General features: G+C 40.7%; 2 long non-coding RNA genes across 2 annotated transcripts in view; one reads left to right on the forward strand and one right to left on the reverse strand.

Annotated features, from left to right (window-relative positions):
- Positions 1-9, forward strand: part of LOC306818624 — a 767-nt gene extending 758 nt beyond the window's left edge. Inside the window, exon 3 of the long non-coding RNA XR_013778327.1 lies at positions 1-9. This exon is cut by the window's left edge and continues 115 nt beyond it. This is a non-coding gene — a long non-coding RNA (uncharacterized lncRNA).
- Positions 10-8,432: 8,423 nt separating this feature from the next.
- Positions 8,433-10,659, reverse strand: LOC306818654. The gene is made up of 3 exons (XR_013778336.1): positions 10,440-10,659; positions 9,736-9,999; positions 8,433-8,495 (listed from the first exon to the last, which is right to left on the reverse strand). It is a non-coding gene; the product is annotated as an uncharacterized lncRNA (long non-coding RNA).
- Positions 10,660-12,899: the final 2,240 nt, after the last annotated feature.

A 12,899-nucleotide genomic window follows, 5' to 3' on the forward strand; every position in this document is an offset into this window, starting at 1 on the left:
GAGGAGAGAGGAGAGAGGAGACGAGGAGAGAGGAGAGGAGAGCTGTGAAGGTTGGAGCCTCCTGCACTGAAACAAACAAACACACTTCACTTTCAGAGTCACAGTTACAACTTTAGTTTGATTTGATTTCATAGATGCAGCTGAACCTCAAATCTGATCCGGAGAGGAGAGGAGACGAGGAGAGGAGACGAGGAGACGAGGAGAGAGGAGAGAGGAGAGGAGACGAGAGAAGACGAGGAAGCGAGAGGAAAGGAGATGAGGAGAAGACACAAGGAGGTGAGATGAGGAGGTTAGATGAGGAGAGGAGATGAGGAGGTGAGATGAGGAGGTGAGATGAGGAGGTGAAATGAGGAGAGGAGATGAGGAGGTGAGATGAGGAGGTGAAATGAGGAGAGGAGATGAGGAGGTGAGATGAGGAGAGGAGATGAGGAGGTGAGATGAGGAGGTGAGATGAGGAGAGGAGATGAGGAGAGGAGATGAGGAGGTGAGATGAGGAGAGGAGATGAGGAGGTGAGATGAGGAGAGGAGACGAGGAGGTGAGATGAGGAGGTGAAATGAGGAGAGGAGATGAGGAGGTGAGACGAGGAGGTGAGATGAGGAGGTGAGATGAGGAGGTGAGATGAGGAGAGGAGATGAGGAGAGGAGACGAGAGGTGAGATGAGGAGGTGAGATGAGGAGAGGAGATGAGGAGAGGAGATGAGGAGGTGAGATGAGGAGAGGAGATGAGGAGGTGAGATGAGGAGAGGAGATGAGGAGGTGAGATGAGGAGACGAGGAGGTGAGATGAGGAGAGGAGACGAGGAGGTGAGATGAGGAGAGGAGACGAGGAGGTGAGATGAGGAGACGAGGAGGTTTGGAGCCAGGATTTTATTTCTGTGATGCAGTCAGTGAGGATTGACCTTTTTAGAATGACGATTACAGACTAGCGCCGCCTGCTGGCACGGAGAGTTATTTCCTCTCAGGCATGTGCAGAATGTGCGTGCTGGTTGGCTGTAGAAAAGGGTCTTAAAGGGACAGTACACCTTTCTTCTGACAGTGACGTTGTGATGAACACGGGTCAAGGTTGGACTTTAAATTCCTCTTTTTACATTTTGTGTTTTTTTAGTATTTTGTTGTTGAAAATGTGAGAAAAGAAAATTCATTTTGTGAATTTGTTTAGTAATTTCTGTGTTTTGATCATTTAATCCATTTAAACCTTTCATATAATCATTTCTGCTTTCGTTGGCTCAGACGTAAACACAGATTCTTGCAAGCAGTGTATTTTACTTTTGTGTGATGATGTAACCCTGACAATGGATACACACACACACACACACACACACACACACACACACACACACACACACACTTATGACAGCGTGTGGTTTTGAGATGTTTTAGTTTGAACTTATGAAAGGTGAAGATGTTCATGAATGAGCTCGTGGTGACTTCTGGGTGAGCAGTGTCTCCATGTGAGACCTTTTAGTGTCTCTAGGTGTGAATGTGACCTCAGAGGTGGATACACACTGACATAAAGTACACACTTACACAAAGTACACACTTACACAAAGTACACACTTACACAAAGTACACACTGACACAAAGTACACACTTACACAAAGTACACACTGACACAAAGTACACACTTACACAAAGTACACACTGACACAAAGTACACACTCACACAAAGTACACACTTACACAAAGTACACACTGACACAAAGTACACACTTACACAAAGTACACACTTATACAAAGTACACACTTACACAAAGTACACACTGACACAAAGTACACACTGACACAAAGTACACACTCACACAAAGTACACACTTACACAAAGTACACACTTACACAAAGTACACACTGACACAAAGTACACACTGACACAAAGTACACACTCACACAAAGTACACACTTACACAAAGTACACACTGACACAAAGTACACACTCACACAAAGTACACACTCACACAAAGTACACACTGACACAAAGTACACACACACAAAGTACACACTTACACAAAGTACACACACACACAAAGGACACACTTACACAAAGTACACACTGACACAAAGTACACACTGACACAAAGTACACACTTACACAAAGTACACACTGACACAAAGTACACACTGACACAAAGTACACACACACAAAGTACACACTTACACAAAGTACACACACACACAAAGGACACACTTACACAAAGTACACACTTACACAAAGTACACACTTACACAAAGTACACACTTACACAAAGTACACACACACACAAAGTACACACTTACACAAAGTACACACTCACACAAAGTACACACACACACAAAGGACACACTTACACAAAGTACACACTTACACAAAGTACATACTTACACAAAGTACACACTTACACAAAGTACACAATGACACAAAGTACACACTGACACAAAGTACACACTTACACAAAGTACACACTGACACAAAGTACACACTTACACAAAGTACACACTGACACAAAGTACACACTGACACAAAGTACACACTTACACAAAGTACACACTTACACAAAGTACACACTTACACAAAGTACACACTGACACAAAGTACACACTTACACAAAGTACACACTGACACAAAGTACACACTGACACAAAGTACACACTTACACAAAGTACACACTTACACAAAGTACACACTTACACAAAGTACACACTGACACAAAGTACATACTTACACAAAGTACACACTTACACAAAGTACACACTGACACAAAGTACACACTTACACAAAGTACACACTTACACAAAGTACACACTTACACAAAGTACACACTGACACAAAGTACACACTTACACAAAGGACACACTTACACAAAGTACACACTGACACAAAGTACACACTTACACAAAGTACACACTCACACAAAGTACACACTGACACAAAGTACACACACACAAAGTACACACTTACACAAAGTACACACACACACAAAGGACACACTTACACAAAGTACACACTGACACAAAGTACACACTGACACAAAGTACACACTTACACAAAGTACACACTGACACAAAGTACACACTGACACAAAGTACACACACACAAAGTACACACTTACACAAAGTACACACACACACAAAGGACACACTTACACAAAGTACACACTTACACAAAGTACACACTTACACAAAGTACACACTTACACAAAGTACACACACACACAAAGTACACACTTACACAAAGTACACACTCACACAAAGTACACACACACACAAAGGACACACTTACACAAAGTACACACTTACACAAAGTACATACTTACACAAAGTACACACTTACACAAAGTACACAATGACACAAAGTACACACTGACACAAAGTACACACTTACACAAAGTACACACTGACACAAAGTACACACTTACACAAAGTACACACTGACACAAAGTACACACTGACACAAAGTACACACTTACACAAAGTACAGACTTACACAAAGTACAGACTTACACAAAGTACACACTGACACAAAGTACACACTTACACAAAGTACAGACTTACACAAAGTACAGACTTACACAAAGTACAGACTTACACAAAGTACAGACTTACACAAAGTACAGACTTACACAAAGTACACACTGACACAAAGTACACACTTACACAAAGTACACACTTACACAAAGTACAGACTTACACAAAGTACACACTGACACAAAGTACACACTTACACAAAGTACACACTTACACAAAGTACACACTGACACAAAGTACACACTTACACAAAGTACACACTGACACAAAGTACACACTTACACAAAGTACACACTTACACAAAGTACACACTTACACAAAGTACACACTGACACAAAGTACACACTTACACAAAGTACACACTTACACAAAGTACAGACTTGCTAGCTGACTCCACGTCGCTCTGATCAAAAAATTCACCTTTTGGAGATTTAGTCTCTGAGACCAAAACTTTTGAAGACATGTAGAAATATGTAATCTCTTTTTTAACTCTTATTTTTCCTTTTATACATTTTTTACTTTACTGATTTGTATTGGAGTTTTAAAAGACTTTGTCAGATTTTTTACAATTTTTGAATTTTCAATAAATGTCATAAAATCTTGTGAAATCATCCTGTTTTGATTGGGTTTCTTCACGACGCCCCGTGAGCCTCGGAGGTAAGCACTGACCCATCGCACTACGGCACACTGAAAAAAGAAACAGATTTTCACAGCTCATAGCACGTAGCAGCGACAGTAGAGGGGTAGCTGTTAAGGGCTTGGTACCTAATTATCCTAGGGGACGGATATTTAGATAATCCTGGCAGCGCTCAGATGGACCCTTCCTCCTTGGCTGGGTGTTAGATGATTTTATTTTGAGCTGCGATCTTATAAGAAATATTAGACTAGAGGTCGGAAAGGAGGTTGCCCTATGAGTTCTAGGGAATAGTAGACTAGTTAACAGCAGGTGATGAACTTCTCTTACCTGCAATAGGACCTTCATGCCCGTGAAGTCAAGGGTGTTGTTCAGGAGTCAAACAAACGTTTGACTCCTGAATGAACATTTTACATTTTCACTACAAGTTCAATGAAATAGAATTTTATTTAATTAATGGATTTATTGAAATAAACTGAAATTCATGAAATCAATTCTAAAAAATCTATAATTTAATTTAATTTAACAATACCGATATAAAAAATTTAATTAAAATAAAAACATGAAATGTATTTTACGTATGGACTTTCTTTACCAGGATAAAGCTTTTATAAAAGTTTAGTTTTAAAACATATTTCCTTATTTAGTTTTATTTGATTAAATTCTGTTTATATTTGTACTCCAAATAAAATGCAGTAATATTAATAGTCATTGTAATTAATTTATATACTATTTAGTGTAAAATATGCTACAATCACAGACATAATATATTTAAATCATATAGAAGTGAAGAAATCAGTCACCCATTAAAGTTGAACCTGGATCAACAGCGCCCCCGTGTGGCTGAAAGGAGAATCAGAAACATGACAGGTCACTGTTTGAACTCCTGGGCCCGTTTTCACAAACATCCAGAGAACTTCAAACATCCCAGAAGTGATTCAACGATGGATTCACCCGACCTGGACTGAAGAGGATTCATCTAAAAGTTGAAAGTGAGTCAACTGCTTCCTATACTTTTCCATTTCAGAACTTAAACAACGTTTTGATTCAAGCCAAAAGAAATCCAAACCTGTCCCCCATTAAAGGCGTCCAAGCTGTTGATGTAAATCCACTCTGATCCTGTATCTGATCATGTCTATAAACCCCTCTATTTCAGCCCTGCTCAGAACAGGCTGTTTCTGTGTCTGTAGCTTTAAACATGTAAATGAGTTGTATCTGACCACGCCCCCTCTCTGGAAGGACTCGGGTGTACTCGCTGCTTTCTGGCTCCATGTCCTATTGTTTACGGTGAGAAGGCAGACTCAGAGGGCAGAACAAACACCTAGCTGTGGGAGTGTCATCCACCTGGGGGAGGGGCTACTGCCCTTTGTGATGTCATGAAGGGAACATCTCCAAACGGCCTGTTTGAGCACACATTTTCTGTAAAGTGGAGCAGGCAGAAGACGGAGAGGATGGACTTTTCTCATCACTGGGGGGTTTGGAGACAGACTACAGATACATGTTAGAGTTAGAGGAACATGGAGAAAAGGATTCTGGGTAATATGTGACCTTTAACATTTAGGAAGTGATGCCAAACAACCACTTTTATACCTTATATTTAGCCTGCTGGCAGGCTTTCATGTACAGATTAGCACTAGGACAGAAATGAAGATTGAAGCAGGAAACTGTCGTCACATGATGTCTGAAGTCAAAAGGTCAGAATTGTTCCACCGGTGGTTCTCAAGCACTGGGTCGGGACCCATGAGTGTCCCATGAGTGGGTCCCGACCCAGCGCTTGAGATGATGATGATGATTTATCATCTTTTATCATCTTTATCATTTATCATGATAACGTGATGATTTTAATCCTCCTTTTACATGATGTTTACAGTGATTATGTAGTTTCTTAAGTCCTCCTTCTTTGACGATGATGTGTAGATGATGAAGAAAAATCCGCTGACACTGACTTGCTTGTAATGTAAGACATTTATTTACAAAGACAAGAAACAGCATCAGTCCAGGTTAGCCATGGTACCTGGGAGAGTCACCAGCCAAATGTGAACCCTCTCGAACAAAGAAAGACTCTAGTATTTATACAGCATTGGTCAAAGAAAACAGAAAACCATCCAAGTCCTTATTTGGACTTAGGACAACAACTGTTACTCTCCTTAAACTTACTCTGAACTTATGGCCTTAAGATTTACAATTCCATGCAGGGTTGACTTTTATTATCTCTTTCTCGGGATCAACATCTGTTTACTCATGTTTTAGAGCCAAATGTGATCCTACTCAGTCTTAAGTAAACGACCCCTAATAAACCACTTCATGCTCTTAGGTGTTAAACCAAACTCTTCTTGAGACCACTAATTGCTTTAACATAAGTTCACATTGTGTACAGTTCACATAACTGTTCATATAACATTGTGTTGCATGTATAATACACTTCAATACAACATTTGAAAAATAGGTCAATAACAGAGTCAGAAGGACAGGAGCTGCTCATTAAGAAATAGAAAATGTTTATTGTAATTGTACAATATAAAACCAAACAGAGAAATACTCTGAGGGTGTGACATTCAGTCACCCCCAGTTATACTCCAGCATTAAAAAGCTTGTTTAATTAAAGCAATGATATATAAATCAGTAAATCACACGTGATTTATTAAATAAGAATGAAAATAATAAAATTATCTCCCAAATTCTCTGCTCAGATTGATGCTGTTGTTAAATCACTGCTCAATGTTTCCACTTCCCCCACATCCTCCACAGCCTCTCTCTCCACTGTGAGTCCTGCCTCTGCTTCAACTGCATCTGGAATCACATCAGACTAAAGTTATAGTTGTGACTGTGACTGTGAAGTGGGCCTGTTTGATTCAGTGCAGGAGGCTCTAACCTGACTGGACTTCACAGCATGTGTTCCTGCTCCTCTCTGTCTTCTGTCTGTGCTGCAGTGACGGCTGACACGTTCTCATACACAACATCCAACTGATGGAGGACGATGAGATTTGATCATAAACATATTTCATCGGGTCTCACTCTCTCTCTCTCTCTCTCTCACTCTCTCTCTCTCTCTCTCTCTCTCTCTCTCTCTCTCTCTCTCTCTCTCTCTCTCTCTCTCTCTCTCTCTCTATCTCTCTCTCTCTCTCTCTCTCTCTCTCACCTCGATCGCCTCTGCAGGCTCATTTGGTTCAGTGGTCGAGCTCAGAGTTTTCTTCTTTCTGGATTAAGTCAGAAAGCATCAAATCCCAGAATAAACATGAAGCAAGTCATTAAGAAAGTAGAAAGACTTTGAGATGAATCTTTATGGTTTTTACCTCGCCAACAGGGTCAGGAGAAGCAGAGAAATCGACACCAAGAGCAGCAGAGTCCCCCTGGTGATATTCATTATGAGTGTTGAGTTCCCTGAGAATTAAAGAGAGATATGTGAGAGTCTTTACTGAACGATTAGATTGAAAAATGTCATTTCTACTTTGTGATAAACTCTGTTCATCATCCTGTCAGATTCTGACAGGATGGAGATTCATCCATGAAGTTTCCTTTTTTTCAACAGGTTTCTACTTATTAAAATGTGAATGTGTGTGTGTGTGTGTGTGTGTGTGTGTGTGTGTGTGTGTGTGTGTGTGTGTGTGTGTGTGTGTGTGTGTGTGCAGATGAATGTAAATAACTCACCTGCCACAACAGTCAGATGTACAGTGGAGTTATGACGTCCTCTTGTGTTCTCGGCTTCACAGTAATAGTTCCCACTGTGATCAGCACTGAAGTTAGAGATGGTAAAATTCTGTCCTGAAGCTGTTGGTGAGTGTTCATCCTCCTTGTACCAGGTGTAATTAGCTGCTGGGTTAGCATCAGAGCTACAGGTCAGAGTCACTGACCTGCCCTCCACTATCTCAGCAGAGGGACTCACTGACACAGAGGGAGGCTTTGGAGCATCTGATGATTCATAAAATTAAGCAAAAAGAAAGATTAACAAAATCAATAATGATAAGGAATATCAGAGAAATATTTACACTTGTAGATTAATGATTAACTTTTTTTAAGTCATCTTTTTGAGGAACATGAGAGGTGAAATACTCTGTCATAGAAATCATCTTAATGTTGCTTTTAAAAGTTGTTGTTTGACTCACATTTCACATCAATAGAGATCCATGTCGAGGTCTTCTCTCCCAGCTTGTTCTCAGCTTTACAGGAAAACTCTCCAGAGTCAGAGGACTTGATGGACCTGAAGACGAGCTGAGCTCTTCTACTGAGAGGTCGATTGTTGTTCTTCTTGAACCAGGTGTATTTAGCTGCTGGGTTAGCATCAGAGCTACAGGTCAGATTCACTGAACTGCCCTCCACTATCTCAGCAGAGGGACTCACTGACACAGAGGGAAGCTTTGGAGCATCTGGAGGAGAAAACATCTGTTTTAAAGACTCATCAACATTCACATGTTTGAACTGTCAAGATGAAACAACTGAAATAAGATTAGAGACACATCAGATGAACAGAAAAGAGGACAAGAAGGAGCACGCTTGAATATATAGAAACTGAATGAGTCCTTTAAGTGACTCTGTTTCAGCAGCTACAGTCACAGTCTCCCTCTGCTGCCCCCTTGTGGCCCCTCTATAGACCAGCTGCCTCTGGTTGTTAGTTCAGCATGGATAAATGTGTCTCTGGCTGCTGTCCGTGGTGCTGATCATAGGCTGCTTTGAATGACAGTTTCATGGTGTTGTTCTGCATGGTGACATAAATCGTCTTTGTTGGAAATGTCTGGAATGGTTGTGTGTGTGTGTCCGTGTCTTTTTTGTTCAAAAGTAGGACCCCAAAAATATATATTTGTTCCGGGCCCCAGAAAAAGTATGTTACACTGCTGTATTCTCCTCTCTTCCCTTCAGGCCTCCACTTGTAAGTTCTTGGTTCAGGTTTTGTCCTGCATTACACATCACAGCGTGTCCTCACAGCTCCAGATGCTAGATGTGGTGTGACATGGTCAAGCATTGAATGCTCCCTGTCCACACTGCAGCCTTAAATATTTACTCCTCTGATCTGTGAAATTAATTTTCCCTTTGTAAACAGTGTGTCATCAGGTGCTTCTATATTGTAGGTGAAGACACAGACCTGTGGTGCTTTACAACGAGTCTTATGGCGACGAGCGGAATAAGGTTTTTCCACCATGTTGACAAAAGTCTGCATCATTTTTCAACAAAGTCAAAGCTTAACATGTCAAACTGCTGCTTTATAAAGGGCCTCACACGGGGCACCATAATATTGGGTTTTTGCATAGTCACATATAGTCATCAAATTAATATGAATAATTATCTTTCTTTAATCTGAAGCACAGTCCCCCAACTGTGGAATCACTCCACAGTTATCCCTATCCCCAAATAACCCCCCATCAGATCTCAGAATGACCTCAGGCCAGTGGCTCTCACCTCCACTGTGATACAGGCCATGGAGAGGATTGCATTTGGGTAAACAGTGACTAGATGTCTCTGCTAATCTTTAGTTGTAGGAGCTCAGTGAGCTTTAGCTGCAGACTGAGAGTGTGGAGTAGACAGAGCTCGAGGAAGCAGATCAGCACATTAAACCTACACATGAGAAATCAGATCAATGTTTGCTTTTCAAATCAAATGTTTTTCACTCACATTTCACTGAAACATCGGCCCATCCAGCTGCCCTGTACCCCAGATCATTCTGAGCCTTACAGTGATACCTTCCAGAGTCAGAGGACTGAACTGAACTGAAGACCAGCTCTGATGCTTTACTGGGATGTTTAACACTGTACTGGTTGTACCAGGTGTAATCATGTGGTGGTGGGAAACCATCACAGCTACAGGTCACAGTCACTCTACTGTTCTCTGTGATTTCAGCAGCAGGACTCACAGTCACTGAACAAACTGTTGGAGCATCTGGAGGAGACAAGAATACAAATATAACTGAAATGACCAATGTGGAGAATTAAGAGACATAAAGAGCTGACGCTGCAGATTTCAACCAGCTGATCACCCCTCCCTCGATGACATCACAAAGTGTCCACCCAGCTTCAGTATACTGAAGGTCACTCTGAAGCTGCTGTTTGTTTTGTCTCTTCTGGTTCATGATAGAAACATGTGAAGCTGCAGTGTGAACTTTGTAAAGTGTAAACATTAAAAAAACTGTTTCTTTGAAATCATTAACAAACAAACTCTTAAAGTGATGAAACCAAAGTTAAAAAAGTCCTGATTAAATCTCCCACACTGGTCCTTTAACTTGAATCTGTCAAAGAGTCTGTAGTAGTGTGTATATTTGTAGGTGACAGTTTCTTCTTTACACATAAAATCTTCTAGAACATTTCTGCTGTTTCACTCACATTTCACATTGATAGAGACGTGTTGAGACCTCGTCCTCCCCAGCTCGTTCTCAGCTTCACAGTAATACTGTCCAGATCCAGAGGACTTGATGGACCTGAAGACGAGCTGAGCTCCTCTACTGAGAGGATGATTGTTGTTCTTCTTGTACCAGGTGTATTTAGCTGCTGGGTTAGCATCAGAGCTACAGGTCAGAGTCACTGAACTGCCCTCCACTATCTCAGCAGAGGGACTCACTGACACAGAGGGAAGCTTTGGAGCATCTGGAGGAGAAATTTACAAACTTTTCATTTCATTGGAAATCAATGTATAGTCAAACTTTAAAATGTCAAAATGAGGAAGAGTTAACAGGTTATTAAAAATAAAGTCAAACACTGTGGAGTAAACTTACACACTTCAGGAGAGCGGTAATGCTCTCGTCCTTTAACAGAGCAGGAATACTTGTTATTATAAACATAGACTGTAGTAGAAGAAGTCTCTTCAGTCAGTGTTTGTCCGTTTCTGTACCAGACATATGAAGGATTATCAGCCTCTTTACAGCTGCTGTAACACTTCAGCTCTGCCTCTGTTGAGACTCTCTTCACTTGAACCTGAAGGTCTGAACATGTGAAGAAAGTTAGAGCATTAAAATACACAAAAAGACTCACAGTAGTTTGAACTCTGATAATGTGAGGAAAATACTTGAAATGAGAATGTTACCTGTGACGGACAAAGTGACTCCTTCACCTGTCAAACTTCCTCCTGGTTGGTTTGTTTGCATGAACTTGTAAACAGTCGAGTCGCTCTCTCTCAGGTCTGTGATTCTCAGAGTGCAGACGCCCTCATTAAAAAGATACTGAACACGACCTGAGTAGTCTGGGTCTGATCTCATATCTTCAGGTCCATCATCGCTCTCTTTAGTGAACCAGAATCTTCTTTGAACTACAGTAGTTTGTCGTCTTATTGTTGATGGGTATGTGTAGGTGCAGGGTATCTCCACTGTTGATCCTTTGACGGCACAGATCTGAGCAGAAGAGTGAGTCACTCCCCAGGTCTCCTCTCCCCTCACCACTGAAACACAGATCAGGAAACACAATCAGGTCAAACATGGACCACAGAACAGGTGGTTTAAAAAACACACAACAGAGACTCTTCCTGCTGAGTGAATTCAGGAACTTTGAAGTCAGTTAGTGCACCTCAAACAGAGTTTAGCAAGAAGTGTTAGAAAGGGAATTCATGTGTACTTTGTCCTCTCTGTAGATAATGAGTGAGGTCTTTTACCTGCTTTTTGTAAAGTGTCCTGAACACTTGTCTTTAAAACTGTTCGAGCAGAACCATTGGCTGTGACGCTGAGCATTTTGGGAGTTAAGCACACCGTCGTTAGGTGGACACATCACTTCCTTTCTGAAAGGGAACAACTTGTTACCATCCTCTAAGGTACCACGAAGATGCATCCTCTCCCCTCTGATGTTCACTTTGTCTATGTGACAGTACAAGTCATCAGGATAACTGTGAATAAATTAAACCTGCAGATGGTGCAGAGCTGAGGTGGATCACATTTAGGACTGGTGCTCTGATAACTCATTGATTTAAACACACAAAGAACATAATTACTGATTTTAGAAGGAATGTATCTCTCCTGTAAAGATGAACAACACTAAGACATTTGTTGTTTTAGAATGTTTCTTTGTAAAGACAAAGTGTTTGCATACAGACGAGGAACTGATTGTAGGTAAGTGAATGTAAATGCAGTGTTGTGGGCGTATCTGAAGTGTTCTTGTCTTTGTTTCCTGTCTGTTCACCCTGTGGTCAGGTTAGTGGTGAGAGTGAAAAGAAGAGAACTGAAGATCACGTGTGAGCCTGAATTCACAGGACTGTTAACTGTTCAAAATAAATAGAACAAAAATATCATACATACAGAATGTCACTGCGAAGTTGATGCATCTAAAAATTCTGCTTCCTTTTTTTCTGAAGGTGTTATTTTGTTCTCTCATAAAGACTCTGAGAGCTGAAAGTTACTGAATTCTGCAGCTCTAATCTCTCAGAACTTTTCTTACTGTGAAATATTCCAAAGATTTTCACTGTTTGTGAAAAATGATAAAATGATGCGGACAGATGCTGAATGTGTGAAAACATTAAAAACACATCCTGAGAGTTAGAAAGGTGGAGAGACAAAACAATCTAATCATGGAAAGAGACAGAAGCAAACTTTAACAGTTTGCATCAAATCAAACACTCACTCTAAAAAACATGGACATTAAAGTCATCTTTTCTTTTTTAATCATTTTGAAAACTATTGAAGCCTTTTAAGAAAAAGGTTCAGTGATGAAAGTTTGAATGAGGATACACAGTACCTGACACAAAGAGAAGGAAGACAACCAATCCACTCACTGCTGTTTTTAAACTCATAGCTGCTCCTCTCATCCCTGTGTGACTTCAGAGAAAATTAAACACATCAACACAAGGTATGTACATGTTTCAAT

This window comes from Symphodus melops, assembly GCF_947650265.1.
Source record: "Symphodus melops genome assembly, chromosome: 2".
Lineage (NCBI taxonomy): Eukaryota > Metazoa > Chordata > Actinopteri > Labriformes > Labridae > Symphodus > Symphodus melops.